General features: G+C 41.8%; 1 pseudogene; it reads left to right on the forward strand.

The window, feature by feature from the left end:
- Positions 1–4,587: 4,587 nt before the first annotated feature.
- Positions 4,588–16,620, forward strand: LOC120103807 (annotated as a pseudogene).
- The last annotated feature ends 6,510 nt before the right edge of the window (positions 16,621–23,130 follow it).

Here is a 23,130-nt window from a genome sequence, read left to right on the forward strand (position 1 = left end):
CCTTCATTTTACATGGATTTAATAATTTCTCTTAAATAAGGGGATTGTGATGGTGCATTTTTTTACTAAAAATATGATTAATCATAGTTGTTGCTTAGCTATGCATCTCTCTCTCTCTCTCTCTCTCTCTCTCTCTCTCTCTCTCTCGCATTCAACATCCCTAATCCCCCATCTCTATTTGTCTCCCTAATCTTGCCCAAAATTAGAGATCCCTTTATAAAGAAGTGCTCCCGTCTCATCCATCAAGGACTGATTGCTTCTTTTTGTGTGAATAGATGCTGTAAATAAGGAATTTCCTTGAAAGAATACCATTAGAGAAGTTTCACCTACCTACTCAAGTATGTTTCAACTCTAGCCTATGGGATCTTGGAGGCATTCGATATTATTTTCATAGAAATGTGCTTTCGTAGTTTGTACTATAGGGCTTCCTTTACTAGTGTATCTGCATGAAAACAAGCTGTTCGAGGGTGAGATCCAAAGGCCCTATTATTCCTTATTTTTTGTCTTATTCCCTTATCTTTTTTTTGCCAAAAAAAAAAGACCAAAGGGGAAAAAATAAATTGGTTCCGGCTCTTGTAATTATTGAGTTGAAAACAAGATACGTCGCACTGGCCCGAACTGGATGGTAAAGAACATACTATACTATACCGGTTCAGTGCCCATACTCGATACGGGTGGCGTACCGAGAACTCTGTACTATATCGTACCAACACTATGGTAGTGTGCACCGGTACAGAGTGCAGTACCGAGAAGGTAAATCTTGGTTGAAAGATATTATTTTATCTTTCTTCTAGTATTAGCTTATCCCTAGAGAGATTACCAATATTGGATATTACCAGAAAAATTAAGATGCAAGTATGCAATGCTGCACATGCAAGTAAATTTATAGTGTTTTTCCTTCGCTCATGCAATGCTTTATAGTCAAATTTTCCTCATAATCAGTAAATTTGCAGTGTTTTCCTTTCACTCTTGCAATGTTTTATCGTCAAAATTTCCACATATTCAGTCACATGATGTTGTGCATTAAGGCATTGAATCTTTTGTTAGTCTGAAGTTAAAAAACAATGTATATTATCTTTATATTATATTTTTGCAAGTAGGTACGAGTACCCAAATGTTCCTCTCACCAGGGAAGTAATTAAGACAGTTTCAATCGTATGGAGCCAACCTTGAAGTACCAAAATCTGGAACTTTAGCTATATAGATGTCGTCCGAGAGTATGATGGCGGACTTCACATCTCTATGGATGATTGGAGTGGAGGCCGATGAGAGAAGATAGGCCAGTACTTTAGCAGCTTTTGCAGCGATCCTCGCTCGATTTTCTAAGGATAACAAGCCTCGACAGCCTTCGCCATGGATGAGGTGAGAGAGGGTTCCATTCGACATGAATTGAAACACCAACAAGGGCACTTGGGTCTCTAGGCAACACCCCAACAGCTTCACCATATTCTTATGGTTGATGGTGGAGAGGAGAACGACTTCATTTAATTATGAACTGCTTGATTTCACCCTTGGTTGCAATCTTGGATCTCTTAATCACAACAGCTCTTTGGTCTGACAAGGTCCCTTTCTTTGTACACCGTTCCGAAGCCTCTCTGACCAATAATGCAATCCTCGTCGTAGTTGTTGGTTGTTCTCTATGGTGCTCTTCAGAGGTAAATATCCTCGTAATGGAATCATCATGACCGCCACCACCTAATGAAGAGATATGACGATGTATGAATCACCCGCTCTAGCAAAAAAAAAAAAAAAAAAGAGGGAGAGATAGATAGATACAACATTACAGCGAAGACTGCCACTATGTTGGAAGAACTTCTCCTTGAGCTTGATGAGTCCTATTTTTAGTTAGAATCCAGTACAACCAAGATACGTTGGCACAAAGAAATAGATTAGGCTGATGGACGCATATATATAGGCCTCTCTGGTTGCAAGAGATTACAACTATAGTTAACTATTAATATTTGACTGCATTACTAGTTGATGCTAATCAAAGTGTGGCCTTCTGGTTGACTGCAACCATGATAGCAACATCATATGTTTCAAGCCTTACATGTTTTCTTAGATTTTGGCCGCCAAGTGGAATTTTTTCTTATGAAATTCCAGGGACACATGTTGCAGGCCTAGGCTGTCACAGGAACATCTAGGTGTAGTTCATGGCATATAATTTGATATTGCGCCTTTGGTTACCCCTAAATGTCAATTCTTGTAAAAAAACTCCTATCTCCTGAGACTGAAACTTGCACCATTTTTGCAATCTAAGTTGCTTAAACCTTAGGCTAGAGAGAGGCTCTGATAAGCTATACTTGGTTTGAAAAAGGTTAGGAATTTTTTAAATATTATCTTCCATTCTCAAAAGGTATAAATAATTTTAGGATAAAAAGATGGATCTCAGTTTGTGTTCCTATGGAACATTTCTATTCCATGGAAGAATTGCCTGGTCCATTTATGTCTCCATGAAATGATATATAGTAATATAGTGCAATTGAATATGCTGAGGTTATTATTTTGGTTAACAAGGCAAAAGTATCGCTGCTGCCCAACATATTAATTGCTTAAAAACTGGAACTTTTGGTTATTTCAAAATATAAGTGGGGATAAGAAGATTGGAAAACTCTTAGACAAATGTCCTATATAACCAATTTGTCTTAAAAAATATCTATTACTCCCAAATTATCCGCCCTTTAACAATTTTTCTTATTTCCTAACCAACTAAGCCTGGATAGGCAAATTGATTCTAGGTTCTTAATTTAGCTTGCATTTCGCACATACTTGCACAGACCAGATTCCTCAAACTATAGCATGTAAGGAGTCTTTCACATTTCACATTTTGACTATATTATTAAAAGACACCCGATTTTTAGATGATCCCATGCTCTTGAAACTATTATTTATTTATATGATTTATTTTAGAATAGTTATTTAATATTTATATGTTATTGGCTTATTATTTTCGATCTCTTTGATCCAGTTTGGATTCTGCTATTTTATTTTTTTCAAAACTTAAGGCTCATCTTCTACCAAAAAATAAAAATCTTACAAAAAAAATAAAAACAAAGTCTCGTAATGCAATTTATTTTTCTTTGGTGTTTGTCTTCTTTCTAAGTCATGTGCTTTGCGCATGCATATTATAAATTACTATATAATACAAATGTTTGGGATTTTGATTTCATGCAAATATTTTGACTCCCTGTAGGATTTGTTTGGAAAATTCAGTAGAATTAAGCTAGATTTTTTATAGAAATTGGACATGTTAGTCTACTCAGCCGGTTTTTTTTTCTCTAAAAGTCCATTCTAGTTTTGGCCTAAATCCGATCAATGAGTGTATTAGACTGCAAGATAAGAAAAAAATATATGGAGATTTTTTTTTCCCTATAGGATTTAGGCTAAAGAAGAATTGTGTTGACATAGGTTTTATTTAACTAGGCTGTATAATCTATGATCTTATAGGAAATTCCGTTCAATTCTATTAGATTTTCTAAATAGATCCTTATTAGGATTATAAAACTATCACTGCATAGTTTTTTTTTTTTGTTGGTTCATTGGTGTATCTGTATCTATGGTCGTTACAAAACTATCCTTTCATATACGGTTCTCGTTGTATTATATTTGTTCGTCTCTGTGTCAGATGCTACTAATGGGAACTCTAAGGGCTCGTTTGGTTCGCGGGAAGCATTTTCCCTCCTAGGAATATGATTCCTGGGAAACAAATTCCTAGAAAAAGGATGCCTAGGAAAGTACTTTTGGCATGTTTGGTTGACCATGGGAAAGTGACAAATTTCCAAAGTGCTTATGTTTGGTTGGCCATCCACTTTCCTAGGAAAGTTATGTATAATTCCTATTATGCCCTTAATAAAAATTAGGTTTTTAATGTCTCTTTAATGCTTCTTTAATGCTGAAGGGACTTTTTGGGAAAAAGTAAAAATGGAATAATTCCTGCCTCATGGGAAAGTAACTTTCCCATGTTTCTCACGGGAAAGACTTTCCCATGAAATGTGGGAATCATATTTCCATGGGAATTCAACTTTCTCTTCTCTCTCCTTTGAAAACTCCAACCAAACAAGAGGCATCTCATTACTTTTCCGTTGACCACACTTTCCCCCCTTCTTTTCCCGCGAACCAAACGAGCCCTAAGCGTATAGCTGAATGAGGAGTCTCATCGTTGACCGACCCGCAGTGCACCGAAGAAGATCCGATATTTGTCCCGATTCGGAGTCGGGTTACGAAGACTGGGTCGGATTGGATTGGATTTGATTTATAAAAATCCGACCCGATTACACGGCTGTCTAATCTCTCTAGAGTAACCACCAACCCAGAACCCAACCTTTCCTTTTTTTTTTTTTTTTTTTTTTGCTAAAGCGGGCGATTCATACATAGCGGGTACGAATACACCCTATAGAGTCAGAATACAAAATGTCCCGAAAAGCTCTGGGCATATCTCTCTCCCCAACCCATAGGGTACCACCCGAGTGGCATGCTACATACGATGCGACCCAGTCGGCCGCCCCATTAGCCTCCCGATACACATGCCTAGCCTGTAATATCACTCCCTCCCTCGCCAACATCCAGATGTCACGAAGCAAGGGATGGTCACAACCATGACTACTCGGGCCCCTTCTCGGCCTTGCTCGGATCAAAACTCGTGGGTTTCCCGAAAGCTATTCCTGGAATTAGGGTTCCGGCGTTGATCCGGCGGAGGGAGAGAGGGGGAGAAGGAGAGGATGGGAGAGCGCAAGGTGTTGAACAAATACTACCCGCCGGACTTTGATCCGGCGAAGATCCCACGGCGGCGGCAGCCTAAGAACCAACAGATCAAGGTTCGTATGATGCTTCCCATGAGCATCCGCTGCAACACCTGGCACCTACATCTACAAGGGCACCAAGTTCAATTCCCGCAAAGAAGATGTCATCGGAGATGTAATCCCCTTCTATCCCTTCTCATGTGTTTCCCTTCCTCCTCTTCTTCTTCTTCTTTTTGTTCTTGATCGATTCATCTCTTTCCCGCAGCTTCGTTCCATCGTTGTTCGTTTCCTTCTATTCTTTTTCAGTTGATTTCTTTCTTTTTTTTCTTGTAACCTGTTAATTGAAAGTTTAGATTTCGCCGAGTTTTCCACGCAGTTTAAGTTATCTATTCATGGTCCCCTATCGTATTTGCATTATTTTATCTGTTTGATTGATGAGATTCCTTAAGTTTGTTTGATATTCTGTAGAAAGGGTAAAATTATATTTAAAGTTTACCTGGAATTTGAGATTTATCTTAGCTGGGTCGAAATGCCTATACTTTGATACTGTAATTTCATAGATTTTGAGGAACAAGGTAACCTGAAGGCCATAAATTATCTTCAGATTAACATTATCGATGGTGTTAAATTTCAGGAATTCTTTATTTGGTTAATGTTTGGTTGAAAAGTTCAATTTTATTGCGCATTTGATGAGGAACTGAGATTGATGTTTGGAATTTTGATTGGCATCCTGCAGATTTATCTGGGAATTCAGATTTTTCGGTTCTATTTCAAATGCACCAGATGCTCAGCTGAAATTGCATTCAAAACAGATCCTCAGAATTCGGACTATGTTGTTGAATCCGGAGCATCCCGAAATTTTGAGCCTTGGCGGGAAGAGGAAGAAGTGAGTGATTTACATAATGCTCCGTAGCATGTTATATTGCTGGGTTTGACTAGTACATGTTCTGGGGTATTCTTGATCTTTGATATTTTTACAATAGAATTGTTGTTTCAATTCCAATATCTTATGTTGTGCTTTCATCAGGCAGTAGAAAAAGAGAAGAAGAAAAGTGCTGCTGAAGAGATGGGGGATGCGATGAAGTCACTGGAAAACAGAGCGGTGGATTCAAAGAGAGATTTGGACATATTTGCAGCACTAGAAGAAATGAGGTCGATGAAGGTATAAATTGGACTCTATCCCCAAATATCCGTAGACTTTTAAAGTTACTGGTGACATGAATACGACCAGGGGTTCAGGATAGTTCGTGATTCTGTACTATTATCATGCTGACAGATTCTTTTTTGCTGTTCTCCAGTCAAGACATGCAACTGTGAGTGTCGATATGATGCTAGAGACTCTAAGGCGTTCAACCTACGACAAGGTAAGATTTTGGCTACTTTCCTTTCTCACTCCCCCTTGTGAACTTTTCATTCATAAAGAATGATTGAGTATGCGGTCATTTCAGTGAAGCATTAACATCAGTACCATGAGCATGGCCCCTATTGCCTTTATTCTCTATATGACGTTTTCTCTTTCTTCTAGAATATGCTTGAGGAGGGATGGTTATGTTGTTAAAATGATTAAGTTTCATTACAGTTCATATGCGTCGGTATGGAGTGGTACAAAATCTGTACCGACCCGAACTTGAGTCTCGTATCGGTTTCCACCTGTAAGTACAGGATGTGCCATATTGTACTGGGTGGTATGGTAGACCATGCTTTGTCTAAATATCATCAAGATCATATCCGAAGGAAGGTTTTTACAGTGACCTATCTCGACAACTTGTAGTACAATGCTTTTAGGTATCCGATACTTGACTAGTGACCTTGGTGTAGCATTAGTTTGGGCTGATCTTAATGAGTTTTAGATTTTAAGGGAAGAAAGACATAAAAGTCACAAATTAGGGAGTTTGGGTTTGATAAGATTATCATATGTGAATGGCATGCGTATTTGAAAATTTCTTAAGAATGGAAAAAAATAAAGAGGAGATACAGAAAGTGTATAACTCATTATACATTGCTAATAAAGTGTGATAATAGTAAGACCTTTATTAGGTATGTTAGAAGAGTGAGAAGGGTTTTCCCCCCAAAAAAAGTGTAGACCAAGTGGGAAAGGGATATAGTTTTCTTCAATCATTTTCCATATTGAGGGTTTAAATATATTCATGATAAGTATGTGAACTTCTTTTGAGAATGCAACTTACCGGCCGTCAATAATTAATTTAGAAAATAATTTAAAAATAAAATTGGTGAAGATTATGGGTAAAAAGGAGAAAACAATTTAAACGCAAGATATTTGAAGGCAGGCTCTAGAAGTATTATTAACCTTAACCTACAAGCCTCGTCATAACTTGTAAGTATTTAAGTCAGATTTGAGGATCAACTCAGAGATTTTTTTCTACATATCAAGACTGCTACCTGTTAATGTTGCTTTATATCAGTGAAATTTTTGTTAGGTTCTGGATAAAGAATGAGGTTTTTGTAGCAAATCTTTCACAATTGATGCAGTGTTCTTGGTTAGTGTTTGATGTGGATGGTGTAGCTTATATAACAACTGTTGTACGTTCATTTATAAATCAATGTTTTTTGTTCTTAAGTCTTCTCATGAACTTTCTATGCTTTGTCAGGAGCAAAAAATTGCTGAGGAGTTTGATAAAGCAGATGAAGAACTGATCAAATCAATTGCTTTTCCTGTTAGTATTTGAGTATTCCTTTTATTGCTTTTTTTGTCACTGTAATCTATTATTTTCAAAAAGTTTTGTATTAAGATTGGTGCATGAGGTGCTAATAACGAAGTACCTTTTGCAGGGTTCACAAAATTATGTCCAGCGTATACAGGATGATGAAGATGAGGATCTAGATGAGGACTTTGGCCAGTCATCTTCCAATCCATGCAAGTTACCAGATGATAATTTAAAGGTAAATTTTGGCTTTATTGATTGCTTCATTTGTCGTTTTCATTCTTTTGTCCTAAATATGCAAAATTTATATAAATTTTATTGGGGGAACATTTTAAATGTTGGAACTGGCTTTCAAAAATGGAGTGATAGACCTGGTTAAAAGAAAAATTCTTAAAATTCCTATTATCTTGCTGATTGTAAATCCTTTTCTTTATGAAGCTAGTAGTATTAGTTTTTATTTTTTGCCTTTAATTGTTATATACTAATATGACATTACATGAATTGTTGACTTCTTGATTGAAAGAAATCTGAAAGAATTTGCGAGCATTCTCCAGTGAATTCTGTGTTAGGCTTGTTATCCTTTTGTATTCTCATGCATGCCTATCAGGGCTGATCATCCATGCTGGCATACATCATCATCTTTTAAGACCCTTTGACATGTGCCTTTGACCATAGGTGTTTTCTCACTTATTAATATTTTCTGCACATGAATGCACACAGTAAATTTGGTAGACATTTGCTCTTTTAAAGATGTAACCCCTAGGATTATGAGGGATTGCTAGTCAATAAACTGCTAGAATTTTAAATTCAGATTTTGAAGGCAAATCTAAATTCTGTGCATTTTCAAAGTCTACTATCAGCAGCTATTATTAGTCAGCGTGGACCCCAGATATGTTAAACAACAAGATTCCGCTGTTTTGCAGGGATGCTTGAGCACATAAAAGATAGAAACCAGACTGGAAGAGAGTAGAAGAGAGGAGAGAGTAAGAGAAGAATGTAAGAACAAAAGGAAAAGAGGAAAACAGGGAGCCCCGTGGTCCTCTTTTTAAAGAAAATATCTCATATAAGCTGACTTCTGTAAAAAATCTCCTCCACAGCTGGCTATGAATCCCCCGTTTCATATGTTCTATCAGTCTCTTTTCCTAATCATTTACGGATTCCTAAATAGTAAATAAGTCAAAACACTTAACTAAAAGCCCTAATTTATTTTGAAATTCTGAACTACGCCCCATGAGCCGTGGTTATTTTTCATGCCACATAGCATATTGATATGGTGCTTGATATTGATATTAGATGTTCTAAGTTCTAACCAGTAGACCTGCTAAAACAGAAAAAATGATGACTAAAAACGTAGCTAAAAAATAAAATTAATTCCAGTAACTTGAAGTTTCAAAAATCTGATCACATCACTCGAGCATCAGTTAAGCTATGTATAAAATAATGTTACTTTATATTCCCTACAAATATTGTTACCTTATGTTTGTCCAATCACTGTGACTCTGTGGTGGCACCTTCTTGTCTGCCATACGTTTTGATGCATATATATCCCATATTTCATTGTTGGCCTTACGATTTTTTTTCTATTTCACTTAGCATGCAAATATTGCGCAACATTAACATCCAGCTCCAGTTTATTCATATATAATGTCATCTATCTCTAATTAACAAAATTGAGTCATATGAATTTGTTATTTGTTTACTAGTATATCCCAAACCTCTTCGAAACGCATTACGCTATACTGAGAAGATATACTGATCGTGAGTTGAGTGTTAATGATGGTTGTTTTGCTGCAGTCTGGGTGTTCAAGTCTATGTATGGTACAGTATTCGGAAGACCAAAGAAGATATACATGATTTATCATTTGTTAATGTTTCACTTAATATTCTTTTGAAGTCTTTTAGTGTACACAAGTTTTCTTTGCCTTTTTCTTTTAATGTAATGTTCAAAAGTTTTAATCAGATTAAGGATTTTGTAAACGAGAGTTCAAATGTACTTGGGGCCTAACTGGTGTCTTGCCGTATAAGAAGGTTTCTGATCTGATAGGATAGTCATTTCATGCATATCATATTGACAATCAAGCTTACTGTTTAAGTTACTTGAGGTGTATTAATTAGTCTCAGTTATGCTATGAAGCCAACTATTATTAGCAATTCAAGCCCTGGAAATGCCTGCTTGCAAAAGTTATGTTTCATGATTTTTTATAATTAATTAAAAGCTATATTTTGTTGTTAATAATATTATAACATTCCGTTGTTCCCCTAGTGCAGTGGGATTTGAATATAAAAGTTGAATCATTTCTCAAAAATGTACTGCAGTAGAGCTTTAGAGAAGTTAGTTGTAGTTCTGTGGCACCTTTTAATGTGCATCTGTTGTCCCTGTTCCCTAATTATAGATGGGAGGCATGGTGGGCCAATAGTTGTTTCTTATAAGTTCCTATATGACTATGCATTGGTGAGTGATATATAAGTATCTTGTAAGCTTTGGTTGACAGTTGTCATTATGTAGTCTTTTTAAGTGATAATGCGTATTATCTTGCATGGACAAGTCTGGAGATTCATCAAATTTTTTCTAGACTTATATTTATGTCTGCATGCAGTTCAAATTCAACGTTGTTTGTACTCTAAGCTTATGATCTTGTTATCTTCTGCTGGGGAAAAGTAATTCAGAACTCTCAAGCACAGTGGAAAAACCAACAAATTCCTTAACAAAAAGCAGTATTTTTAACAGTTCTAAAGATGGAGGTACATTTCATACATAAATTGTGTTAACATTTAGATTTTCTCCACTTGCAATATGATTATACAAATAAATAATTATGGGTATTTATAGCAAAGCCATTTATGTCATATTGCTGCTGAATTGAAGTTTATTTTGTATTATCTATTGACATACATAAGTACATGCATGCGTGTACATGTGCATGCTTTCATCTTGTGTTTGTGTACTTGCATGTTTGCATGTGTGTGTGTGCATGCTGTTCTTGCCCATGTGTTTCTGTTGTAAGCAGACGAGGATTCTGCTGTGTTTGAGTTTGTATATAAACCTTGGATTCTAGTTTTCTAGCATACCCTCTTATGAAATTATGCTTCTTATATGACCTACACAACCCTACAATCATGTGCCTGCGTTTGTGCACAAATGGTGTGTTAGATGAAATAGATGGATTTTATACTCTGTCATTTTAGAGTTCCTAACCATAGTAGCTTAGATCCTTGAGGATGATAGTGTTATTTTGATGATTAACAAGCAATAATCAAGAGTATGTTACAAGTTAATTCGATACTTCATTTATAAGTCTGTTACTCTCAGTATATTTGTATAATAAGATAAAGATACATTTCATTGTTTATTTGGATAAATCTAACCTTGAGTTGCAGCAAAGTGTGGATTGAGTCGACCCCAAGGATGATTGGGTCGACCCCGGCATATCAAGAAAGCATCTGGCACACTTCTGCAAAAATGGCACGGATGAACAGTAGTTGGGTCGACCCAAGGAAAGCATGAGTCGACCCAAACCTCAAGCCTCTCAAAGACTCAAGAAAACAGTTCTCTGGAAACCCTGAGAGGGTCGACCCAAGTGGAAGTTGAGTCGACCCAACTGAACCTTGAGTCGACCCAAATACTGAGAGGGTCGACCCAAAGGCAATGACAGAATACATGACAGAATAGGTTCTCTGAAAACCCTGAGAGGGTCGACCCAAGTGGAAGTTGAGTCGACCCAACTGAACCTTGAGTCGACCCAAAGAAATGTTGAGTCGACCCAAGTGAAGGAAGGCTGAATTGCAAGTTTCTGTGGTTCTGAGAGGGTCGACCCAAGGAAAGGTTGAGTCGACCCAAGTGAAAGTTGGGTCGACCCAAGGAAAGGTTGAGTCGACCCAAACACAGGCAGAAGCATAACGGCTAGTTCTGCAGAAGTACTTTTTGTCCTTCCAACAGTGAGTAACAGTTAGTTTTTGAATTCTAACCATTGGGGCTTGTCCAATGGATGAAGGAAACTATTTAAAGTGGCACTATTCATCAGAGAGAACATCCTTTTGCAAAATATCAAAGAGTATACAAGAAAGACAAAGTGCCCTAATCTTCTTCATCCAAGTGCTTCATTCAAGAGTCAAAAGAAAGTGGTTGAGCAGATTCCAAGAGTCATTAAGAGCTCCATCCACCCTTGAAGAGTGAAGCATTCTTGACAAAGAAGAGAGAAGTCACATCAAGCGATAATTATTCTCTAAACTCTTCTTTGTAGATTATATTGTTATATTTGCTCATCTAGGAGCTTAAATCTTCTTACTTTGTTTATTAAACTCATTGTAAAGGTTAGTTGGTAAGCCCGCAAAACCAACGGCATAGGTTGATTGGTGAACCCGTAAAACCAATTGTAAAGGTTCGTTGGTGAGCCCGGAAAACCAACATAGGTTCATCGGTGAGCCCGTAAAACCAACATAGGTTTTTGGTGAACCCGGAAAACCAAAGTGTAAAGGTTTTTGGATTGTGAGCCCGGAAAACAATCCAACTGTAATCCGCGGGATTATAGTGAATTCCCAAGGGGTCGCTTGGGGAGTGGACGTAGGTGCTTAGGAGAGCACCGAACCACTATACTTCTTGTTGTTTGTATTGTGATTTGTTTTAATTCCACTAACTCATCAATTAACATAAGTAAGATAGTTAAAATTCAAGAGAAACCAGTTCACCCCCCCTCTTGGCTTGTCACCTTGGGCAACAATCCTGACTAGGGGTACAAATGGGTCGGGTTGGGTCGGGTCATGAGTGACCCCGACCCAACCCGGTTTCTTATTCAGGTTCTAATTTTGGATCCAGACCCCGACCCGATGATAGGTCAGGTCGGGTCCACCGCTACAATTTTGATCCAACGGGTCATTCGAGTCAGGTCGGGTCCATGTATAACCCAGACCCAACCCTAAAAATTCGGGTTCGGTTCGGGTAAACCCATCCATGGCTTCAGAACTTATGTTTTCACCCTCGCGAGCTCCAGCCTGCGGGCTCAAATAATTTTACAGATTCGGGTCGAGTCAGGTCTGAATTCAGTAAATCTAGACCCGACCCGAAAAAAGGAACAAGTCCAATTTTAGGACCCGCCTCGGCCCCACGGGTGCTCCAAAATGGGTCGGGTCGGGTCGGGTCGGGTCATGGGTCAACTCGACCCATTTGCAGCCTTAATCCTAACCATTAGATCATAAATGTCCTGTTGACAAAAATGGGAAAAAAACTGTTCATGCTATATATATGTCACTACGGCAGTATGCATACATGCATAAATGCACATAAATACATAGATATTTACCAACAGTTGCATATGGTTTTATATCAGTAACCTTAAATTGTAATGACATTAAATGGTTTTCATTATAAGAGTTGGGACCTTGGTTCTCTGTATACCTATGTGGTGGCTTGTAATCCATTCAGCCATGCATTGTTAACTTCTTAAGAGGCCAGAGTTGTTAGGCACACATCTATATATATTACCAAGCAAATTAGATCTGGCATGAGGAGAAAAATTATATCATTTATGCTCGAAAAAAGTAATAGGAGGATAGACCTCTTTTCTTTTTCCGTATCAAATTGAGTGTTCCTCTTTTTCTGATCATGTATAGATTTCTTTGTTGAATTGGTATGCTCCATGTTATACACTGATCCGGGTGATGTAGCACCTATATGTGTCTTAACCTGCCATCATTCCAAGCATATTTTTGCATTACTCTTCATATGGATCCTACTTCCAATTTATAATTCTAATCCCAAGTCTATGACTCCGGGACAATTTCTCTTAAGTTTATTTCTTGCATTGCCAATGAGTAGTTCCTTATCGTTGCCTCGTCTTCTCTTTCCACTTGTATCCGAGACATCCTTCTAGTTGCACTGCCTTAGCATGCACTTTCCACCCCAATTCAACTGTTCAGCTGGAATTTCCCATGCTGACATGAGGTGGTCTTATCAGCATGGAAAGTGTTCAGGCCCTTCTTCGTGTCTTGAAGTATATGAGACATTTGGTTAAGCTTTGTGAGTGATGCAATGGCATCAGAAATGAATACACACCACACCCACCCTCAGACATATACATGCATGACCATGAATACAAGCACATGCTAGCATAGGTGGTCATCAAATGCCCATTTAGGTTCAACGGAACTTATTAACAGACTGAATCAGTTTGATGGAATACAACTTGTTGTGGAATTAAGATACAGTTAAAGACAAATGTGCATGTATAGCTGCCGACTGGGTTGCATCCTTTGCCGCGCATCACTTGGGAGGTTTTCTTTGAGCAAGTATCGAGGCCATCCCGCCTGCTCTGCATCAGATTGTTTTGGATTGTTCTGGGTGCGCTCACGCTTGTCTAGTGTGAGGCGCCGGTTTATCAAAAAAAAAAAAAAGACAAATGTGCATAGATGGTTAACCAACTAGATATGATTTTTATAATGCTTAAGACTGATATGCTGGAATATTTCTCTTTGAATAAAATTCTACTTAAAAAAGCTAATGAATTGTTATTAGAAAAATTGACAGACCATGATGTCACATGGAAACACACTCAAAGTACACACATGCATGAATTTGTTCCGTGAGAGTGAATTCTACATGCACAAAAAAACACACCCTCACCCCTGCGGAGAAAAGCTTATCATTTAGAAACCTGCAAACAATGACAATGCCATTAAAAGAGAGAGAGAGAGAGAGAGATAGAGATAGAGATAGAGATAGAGATAGAGAGATAGATATATATATATATAGAGAGAGAGAGACCCTTGAATTTTTCCCAGTAGAATGGCTTTAGAAAAGCATGCTTGTCCAAGTTTAGTTTATTGTGTTGCAGAAGTGCTAAAAAGGTACTTAGTTTTCATGACATCAACTATGAGCTCGTTTATGTTTTCTCTTTCTTCCCAACTAATGTTTTCCCCCTACCAATTTTACAGGAACTTCAGGTGGGGGCTCTTCAGTTACCATGCCGAAGTTTATATTGAAACCACGGCCTGTGGCAGATGGGCCTTCTTCCAAGAAGCCCCGGACTGCACCTATAGAGGATGACCGACAAGATGGTGAAAACAATCAGACGGAAGGCAATCAGATGACGAACGGGCTTGTATCTCTTTGTCAAAATTATGATACAGATGATGAAAGTGATTGATTTCGGATTTCGGATGTCTCTGTCTCGCCTGAGAGAGTCGACTCGTGCAATTTGGAGTCGACTCACACTGTGTGGGAGTCGACTCGCGCTTTGCTGGAGTCGACTCGAGCTTTGTCCAGATTTCGGATGTTTCTGTCTCGCCTGATAGGGTTGACTCGCGCTTTGCCGGAGTCGACTCGCACTGTGCGGGAGTTGATTCGCGCTTTACCGGAGTCGACTCGAGCTTTGTCCAGATTTTGGATGTTTCTGTTTCGTCTGAGAGCGAGTTGACTTGCGTTGTGATGGAGTCGATTTGATGTCGGAGAGTCGACTCCAGCTCGGACGGAATTTACGGGAATTTACTGAAACGGGTGAAAAGAGTGCTATTTTTGGAAAATCTCAAGGATATAAATTCGTGGCCAAAGACTCTGGGGAATACAGAAGGTTGTGACGGCTAGGGTTACAACGAGATAGAGAGAAAGCCTTAAGAACGTGAGAGATTGAAGGAAATAGTTTTTTCTCTTGTAAAAGGAAGAAGGTTGTTTCTCCTTTGTTCGAGCAATCAGTTTGTGATTGACTCGGGATTGTGTTCTCCGTTGTAATTGTTCTACTGCAATAGAATCGAGTAGTCTTGAGGAAGTAGGCAAGTTTTGCCGAACCTCGGTAATTATGGTGTGTCGTGTTAACTGTCTTCCATAGCAATTTGTTTCGTATTGTTTTTCGTCTCGTGCAAGGTGTAAGATCCTGCAGTTCCGCGTTAGGATTGTCCTCCCCAACAGTTGTCGAAGTTGCTGGGGATTACGAGCTCTCCTTGATTTGTTCATCTTAGAACGAGTGGTATCTGGGCATATCACCTCTTCTCCCAACAGCTGAGATCACCGCTGCTCCAGAAATACCTTAAGACTTAGTTTCTTTTTTTTTTTGTAAACGAGGTCGGCCATTGTACGGTTAGGTGGGTTGGACTCGAGATCAAATTTTGTACTCAGCTTTGGGGCTCCCCATCAATGAAATACATGCTTTCTCAAATCTTTCTTCGAGTTCGCTTTCACTTGCGCATTCAATGAACTCTTATCTTTGACCGCTTGAATTGAACTCCGCGCATCATTCGTTTTCACAGGTGATTCCGGTATTTTTTGGCGAATTCCACTAAGTCTTTGGGCTCAGCTTTTGGAAGAATCCCGTCAAGTCTTTGGGCTCAGCTTTCGGAAGAATCCCGTCAAGTCTTTGGGCTCAGCTTTCGGAAGAATCCCGCTAAGTCTTTGGGCTTGGACTTAATTGCAGTGTAGAGTGACGCTGGGTTGCTGTTCGACCGTTGGAACTTGCATGTCTCTTGACCTCGAACTTGGTTGAGGCGCTGTTAGGTGGGACTCGAGGTCGAGGGACATTGGGCTCGCGGCCGATGCAGCTGGGCGCCCCTAAGCTTGGTCGGGGCATCATTAGGTGGGACTCGAGGTCGTCGCAGCAGGCCATCCCGAACTTGGTCGAGGCATCCCGAGCTTGGTCGAGGCATTTCGAACTTCGTCGGGCTTCATTTGGCAGGACCTAAGGTTGAGGGAGACTGAGCTTGCAGTTGGCGCAGCGGAGCATCTCGAACTCGGTCGGGCATCCAAACTCGATTGGGTATCCGAACTCGGTCGGGCACCGTTTGGCGAGACTTGGGTTGAGGGAGACCGAGTTTGCAGTTGGCGCAGCGGAGCATCCCGAACTTGGTCGGGGCATCCCGAACTTGGTCGGGCACCGTTTGGTGAGACTTGAGGTTGAGGGAGACCGAGTTCGCAGTTGGCGCAGCGGAGCATCCCAAACTTAGTCGGGGCATCGCCAGGTTTCCCTCAAGGGCTCGAATCATCTTAGGGACATCCTGGAGTTCACAAGTAGATTAACATTGGAAGAAGCGTTTAATAATTAAGAGAATCTTGAGAAACACTTTATTGGTAGGAGGGACAATTCTACATATTTCTGCCAAATCCTTCCATTATTAAGTACGGCTGGTACCATTTCGATGTGTTTCGATTCTTTCGAACAAGAGAGGTTTGATGCTTCTGAATCCATTGTATTAATTCCACTTCCTACTCGCAGTATGCTCTTAATGATCCCGGCTCATGATTCAAGTTGTGTTCTCAAACACTGGAGACCCCTCGGGGGCTTTATTGATAATACATTCGGAGGTTCTTGGAGTGCCAGCTTCGGGAATGGGAGTCCCTTCAAGGGACTCCAACTTGTACACTCCAGGCCGCTGGACTCAAGCAACTCGATATGGTCCATCCCAGTTCGGAGCAAGCTTTCCTTGCTCGGTAGGTTGAGAAGCCTCAATTTTTCTCAGGACGAGATCTTCCACTTTGAAGAGCTTGACTTTTATCCTGGAATTGTAGTATTGCGCCGCTTTCTGTTGATATCTTGCCATGCAGATTCGAGTGGCCTCCCTTGTTTCCTCGAGGAGATCCAAGTTACTTCTGAGTTGGGATGAGTTGGAGGCTGCGTCATAGTTCTCCACCGTTAGCGACAAGAGTCTGATTTCTAAGGGGATGATCGCCTTTATTCTGTAGGCCAGGTTGAAGGGGGTTTCGCCGGTGGGGACTCGGAATGTAGTTTTGTAGGCCTAGAGGATATTGTAAAGATCTTCGACCCATTGCCCTTTGGATCAGTTGAGTCTGGCTTTGAGTCCCTGAAGGATGGTGTGATTTGTCACCTTGGTTCCTCCGTTCGTCCGTGGATGAGCGACTGAGGTGAAACGATGGTCGATGCCGAGCTCGGAGCAGAACTCCCTGAAGCGGGCATTGTCGAACTGGCGGCCGTTGTCGGATATGAGGACGCTGGGGAGCCCAAACCTGCAAATTATTGATTTCCAGACGAAATCTCGCATTTTCGGCTCGGAGATTTGGGCCACCGGTTCAGCTTCAACCCACTTGGTGAAGTTGTCGATGGAGACAATGAGGAACTTTCTCCGTCTCGTGGCCTGAAAAAATGGACCCAAGATGTCGATCCCCCCATTGGGCAAATGGCCAAGGGGCGCTGATCGAGGTCTGTGGGACTGAGGGTCGGCGCTGAATGTTGGTATTTCGCTGACATCGATCGTACCTTTGGATGAAGTCCATAGCGTCTTTAAAGTGTAGGCTAATAGTATCCTTGGCGTAGAATCTTGTGGGCTAGGGCCCGGCCTCTAGGTGGTTCCCGCAAATCCCTTCATGGACTTCTCGCATGGCATAATCTGCCTCTGAAGGACGGAGGTATCTGAGGAGAGCTTGGCTTCGTACAAGAGGTATCGAAAAGCCTGACGCTTGATTCGGCGAGCTTCGAGCTCGTCGTTGGGGAGGATTTCGCTCTGCAGGTAGTTGACAAACGCGTCCATCCAGCTCGGTTCGGTTTCGACGCAGAGAACTGGTTTAGGCTCCTCAGTGCCGGGTGCTTGGAGATACTTGAGCGTTGTGGTCTTCGGGAGCTTGCTCATGCGGGAAGTTGCTAGTTTTTGATAGCTGGTCCGCCCTCGCGTTCTCTGCTCTGGGAATGTGCTGGATGTCGAAGGCGCTCAGTGTGGAGGTGATATCTCGCACCTTTTGGGGGTACTTTTGCATCGACGGCTCCCTCGCTTCGAAATCTCCCAAGATCTGGCTCACGACCAGTTGGGAGTCACTGAAGACCTTTAGGCTCCGACCTTGAGCTCCTTTGCCAACCTCAGCCCGGCGATGAGCGCCTCGTACTCCGCTTCATTGTTTGAGGCGGGAAACTCGAAGCGTAGGGCTTGCTCTGCGACCACCCCATCCGGGCTAGTGAGGATGAGGCCTGCACCGCCACCCCCCGAGGTTGAGGAGCCGTCCACATGTAGAACCCATGGTTGCCTCGGGGTCTCCTCTCTTGATGTGAGCTCAGGCTCGGGGTCGTCCGGTAAGGTGCACTCTACTATAAAATCAGCGAGCACTTGGGCCTTGACTGCCGGCCTCGGGCGGTACTCGAGGTCGAATTTTTCGAGCTCGACCACCCACTTTACGATTCTCCCCGCACGATCCGACCGTTGCAGGACTTGCTTTATAGGCTGGTCGGTCACTATGGTTACGGTGTGGGGCCTATTGTCATTTTGATCTTCAGGCGGTTGCAGCATTCTCCGCCGACCTTCTTTCATCACGCCAGTTCTGCACGAACTGGTTGAGCACCCCACGGCGAATGAGTGCCTCAATCTCGTCTCTGAGTCAGAAGCACTCCTCTGTGTCGTGGCCCTGGTCTCGATGGAAGCGGCAATATTTTCTGGAGTGCCGTCGAGTTTCTGACTCCCGCATCGGGGGTGGAGGTCGGAAATAGTCTCGGCCTTCTATTTCCATGAGGATCTCCGTCCGGGGTGCATTGAGGGGAGTGTAGTTCCCATACCTCCCCGGGGGTATTCTTGGCCGAGGCGGGGATCTCGGTCGAGGTGGGATCCTCGGTCGGGGCTGCGCTCGCTGACGAGGTGGACTCCTTAAACGAGGCAGGTTCTTCTCTCGGCGGGGAGACCGACTTCTCGGGCGGCCGCGCTCCTCGTGGCGCCTTTTCTTCCCTTTTAAGGCGTGCTCAGCTGCGCCCCGCCGGGAGGCGATAGCCTCCTCGGCCTTTGCATATTTCCGAGCTCGGACCAGCATCTCGGTGAAATCGGTGAATAAATTCTTCTCAATGGAGAAGAGGAACTTGTAGGACCGAGCTCCTGTCTTCAGCGCGGACATAGCGATCGACTGATCGAGGTCGCGGATTGCGGCGGTGAAACGGTCGATGTAGTCTTTGAGGGACTTTCCTTCCTTTTGCTTGATGTCGAGGAGAGAATCCGACGGTCGCCGCTGGCGTTGGCTGGCAGCAAAGTTGGCAGCAAAGTTGGTAGCAAACTGCTTGCCAAGCTGCTCGAAGGAGGACACAGTGCTCGGCTTCAAACCGGAGAACCAAAGCCGTTCCTCGGAGGGTTGCAGGGAAAGCCTTGCAGAGCACAGACTTCGAGGACCCCTGCAATGCCATAAGGGCTCGGTAGCTCTCCAAGTGGTCCAGGGGTCGGTGGTTCCGTTGTAGGGCTCTATTTGAGGCATTTTGTACCTTAGTGGGACCAATTCGTCCTCGATCTGGCGGGAGAAGGATGACTTGGTAGTGAACTCAAAGTCACCCTCACGCCTTGCCTTTCGGTTTTAGAGCGCCTCGATCTGCCGCTCGAGTTTCTCGACCTTCTTGTCAAGTTCTCCGCCTTGGGAGATTGCCACGGTGGTCTGTTCCGGTACCGATTGACCCGGGACCGACTCGGCCTTCGAAGGTTGGGGCCTTTTATCCTGGTTCTTCCCTAGCGGCTCCCTCTGGGGAGACGCTCGGGTTGAACCCTGGTAACAGCGCCGTTCTTCATGGTTGACCCTCAAAGAGTCATGGGGATCTCGGGCTTGGAACACCGGTCCATCTGGAAGCAGTGCCGGACCTGAATCTGCGGAGGCGACATAGGAGGGGCCTCCATGCGTTGCAGGCCTTGGACTGCTGCTGCCAGGGCCTGGACTTGCTGTACCAGCATGTTGAATTGCTCTGGTTGGACCTGAGGATCTTGATCCGCCGGAGGCCTTGGTAGTGAGTTCTAGACTAAGTGGCCAGGACTTGGTGCGCGATGCCGAGAGGCGTTAGAGGCTCCTTTACTCCTTAGCCTCATCGTCACGACTCGGGCTCTTCCTCTAGCGCCAACTGTTGCTGGAAATTGGACCCAGGGGTGACCGCGGGCCGAGGAGGGGCGGCTCCGGCAGGTGGTGCGGCGGCGGAAGGCTTTCTCTGGGGATCTGCAAGAAGCCGGTGGCCGGAGGTTCCGGCACCGACCCTCCGATGCTTAAGTCAGAGGGGGGTTTTCTTGTGGAGCAGAAAGAGAGATTATGTAAAAAGTTGTCCCCTGAGGAGAAGAAGAAGCCCCCTTTTTATAAGAGGGGGTGTAGGGGTTACCTGTTACTGGACGTGACTGTGCGAATTAATGAGTTACCGTAGTGATTGGACGTGATCGTATGAATTAATGAGTTATTGTAGACGATCCGAGATTTTGGGCTGGCTGGCGGTCCGTTGAGAGCGTGCGCATTTAAACGTTGACAGTTGTTGAAGCGAAGATCGCGGGATTGGACCCCGGATGAGGAGGAGGGGGACTTGATTTTCGGTGGAGTGGAGAGGTCTGCTTCTTCCTTTGGCTAGGTCTTCTTTGAACTTGAGGTCGATTGGACACAACTTAGTCGAGATCAAGGTTGTAAGCTCTGGGGCCGGGCGCGCTGAGGTCAGGCACCTCGAGGTCGGATGTCTTGAGGTTGGGCACCTTGAGGTCGGGCGCCGGAAGAGTTGCTGCCGTCACGCTCGCCATCAAGTATCGGCGATTTATCCACGTGCTTTGAGCAATCCATTTTTTCCCCCAGCAATACGTTTGCCTAGAAAAATGCTTTGTACAATTTTACAAGCCTAGAAGGCTTGCGTTCGTCTCCTTATTTTGTAGTGACATTTTCTTGGAGCATGTAACATCTGATCGTCTGATATTTCTATTGATTATCGGGGAAAAGAAAAAGAGAAAGCTCTTTAGCTGACATGCATATTGATTCCTAAAGTTATTTGTATCATTTATCAATTGTTTTGGATACCTCCAATTAGAAAGGAAATGGTAAAATGCCGCTAAGCGTGAATTATTATTACTTTCATCAGCAGCTCAAGCAGTTCATCAAGATCGTTGACAAAATGTAGAGCATCCTTTCTTCTAATAAAGTTGATGACGTCATCATTTGGCACAGAGAAATTAGTTTCAGTAGTATAGATTGTCATTGAACTTCTTTTTTTTTGCTAAAATTGTCATTGAACTTCTCTCATTGTTCTTCATTTATGCTGAGACCATCCTGAGTGGTGACTTGCTGCAAAAGGGAATGAGAAAGGGCTTGACACTGCTCGGTTATCTGCAACGAATATTTGATCAAGTTTATGAGAGCTTTCACAAAATATGGAGAAGTGTATGCTATGATGACTATATGAATATTCAGATGGCTGGAGAATATGAATCAGTGCACCAATCTGTATGCTCTGTTGAGTTCTATGGATGAAACATGCTACTGTGATATGATATTTATTTTCAAGTTAAATTCTATTTGCTCTTTTGGCAGCAGTTTTCTTGACGTCTCCTTGGCTGTTTGTTCCTGTGGAAGCGGAAAGTAGGCTGATGCTGGTCAGGAGCCACTGCTCTCTTTCTCTGTCTTCTTCCCTTCTCTATTCCCTGTTTCCAGTCGTATGGCTCTTTACCCCTGTTTATTGTCATTTTATTGTTTAAATAAAGCTTGAGATGCTTGACCACTTTTTTCTAGGCTCGTTTGGTTCGCAGGAAAAGAAGAGGGAAAATAGTCAACCAGAAAGTAAAGAGATGCCTCTTATTTAGTTGGAGTTTTCACAGAGACGGAAAAGTTGTATTTCTGAAAAAATATGATTTCCACGCTTTATGGGAAAGACTTTCTCATAAGAAATATGAAAAATTACTTTTTCGTTTGCTGGAAGTCGAAACATTTTTATTTTTTTCCAAAAAGATCCTTCAGTTATTCTTATTTGATTTCAAAACATTAAAAATATAATTTTTATTAAGGGTATAATAGGAATTACATATAACTTTTTGGAAAAGTGGATGGTCAACCAAATATAAGCACTCTAGAAACCTGTCACTTTCTCAAGGTCAATCAAATATGCCAAAAGTATTTTTTTCAGGCATCCTCTTTTTAGAAATCTGCTTTCCAAAAAATATATTCATATAAGAAAAAATGCTTCATGCGAACGAAACGAGCCCTAAGGAAAAAAAAAAAAAGACTTGAGACTGAATTGTTCTGCGTATTTAATTGACGAGAGTCTGTCAGATTATTTATCATGCATTTGTGTCTCTATTACTGCAAAGTTATGACATGCTTGTCTTCAGATGAAGCCCTGGAAGTGCATAGATTATTGCATCACCAATCAACTTTAGCTTAGCTGGTTTTATCCCTATCTACTTGAGAAAGATTACATCCTCAACACATTTCTTAAAAGAAGTATAGATTAATCCATCAATATTGGTGAATCTGTGATTGTCTGTGGTAACTGTAATTGATGCTGCCAAGCTGCCACACCTAAGAATTAGCTATAGTGTAGTTTGAATCTCCTTGCGTATGAAAAAATTAGAGGATGATATGGAATTGCAAGGAGTTGATGGCTGAATGCTTTCTTGATGAACAACCAATGTTTCTTCAAAGAATGGATTTCTGGAGATGGTTCTTTCTGGAGAATCCGAGTTTCTATGCTCTTCAAATTGGACCAAGACATCCTTCTCAACCGTAGAAGATTGAACTAGCTGTGACCAGTCCACGCTATTTGCTTTGGACCTCTTAGCTGAAGGCAGTTTCCGTATCCAGTCAACTGAGACCTGATGGCCTAGGACCAAATTGAAATTGATAAAAGTAGATGAAGGCTGTCATCGAGACGTCCCATAGAAAGTCTTGTATTAATACCATATGCTTAAATGTACATAACAGATGCGTATATGGATCTCTTCTAAAATGGCTTTTCTAAATGAAAGTCTGCCTTTCCAGTTTAAAAAGCAACATGCAGGAAATTTAAAACGATAAGTAGGACCAAGTTCAATTTATGAAAGATCGAATT

Source organism: Phoenix dactylifera, unplaced genomic scaffold (assembly GCF_009389715.1).
Source record: "Phoenix dactylifera cultivar Barhee BC4 unplaced genomic scaffold, palm_55x_up_171113_PBpolish2nd_filt_p 002113F, whole genome shotgun sequence".
NCBI lineage: Eukaryota > Viridiplantae > Streptophyta > Magnoliopsida > Arecales > Arecaceae > Phoenix > Phoenix dactylifera.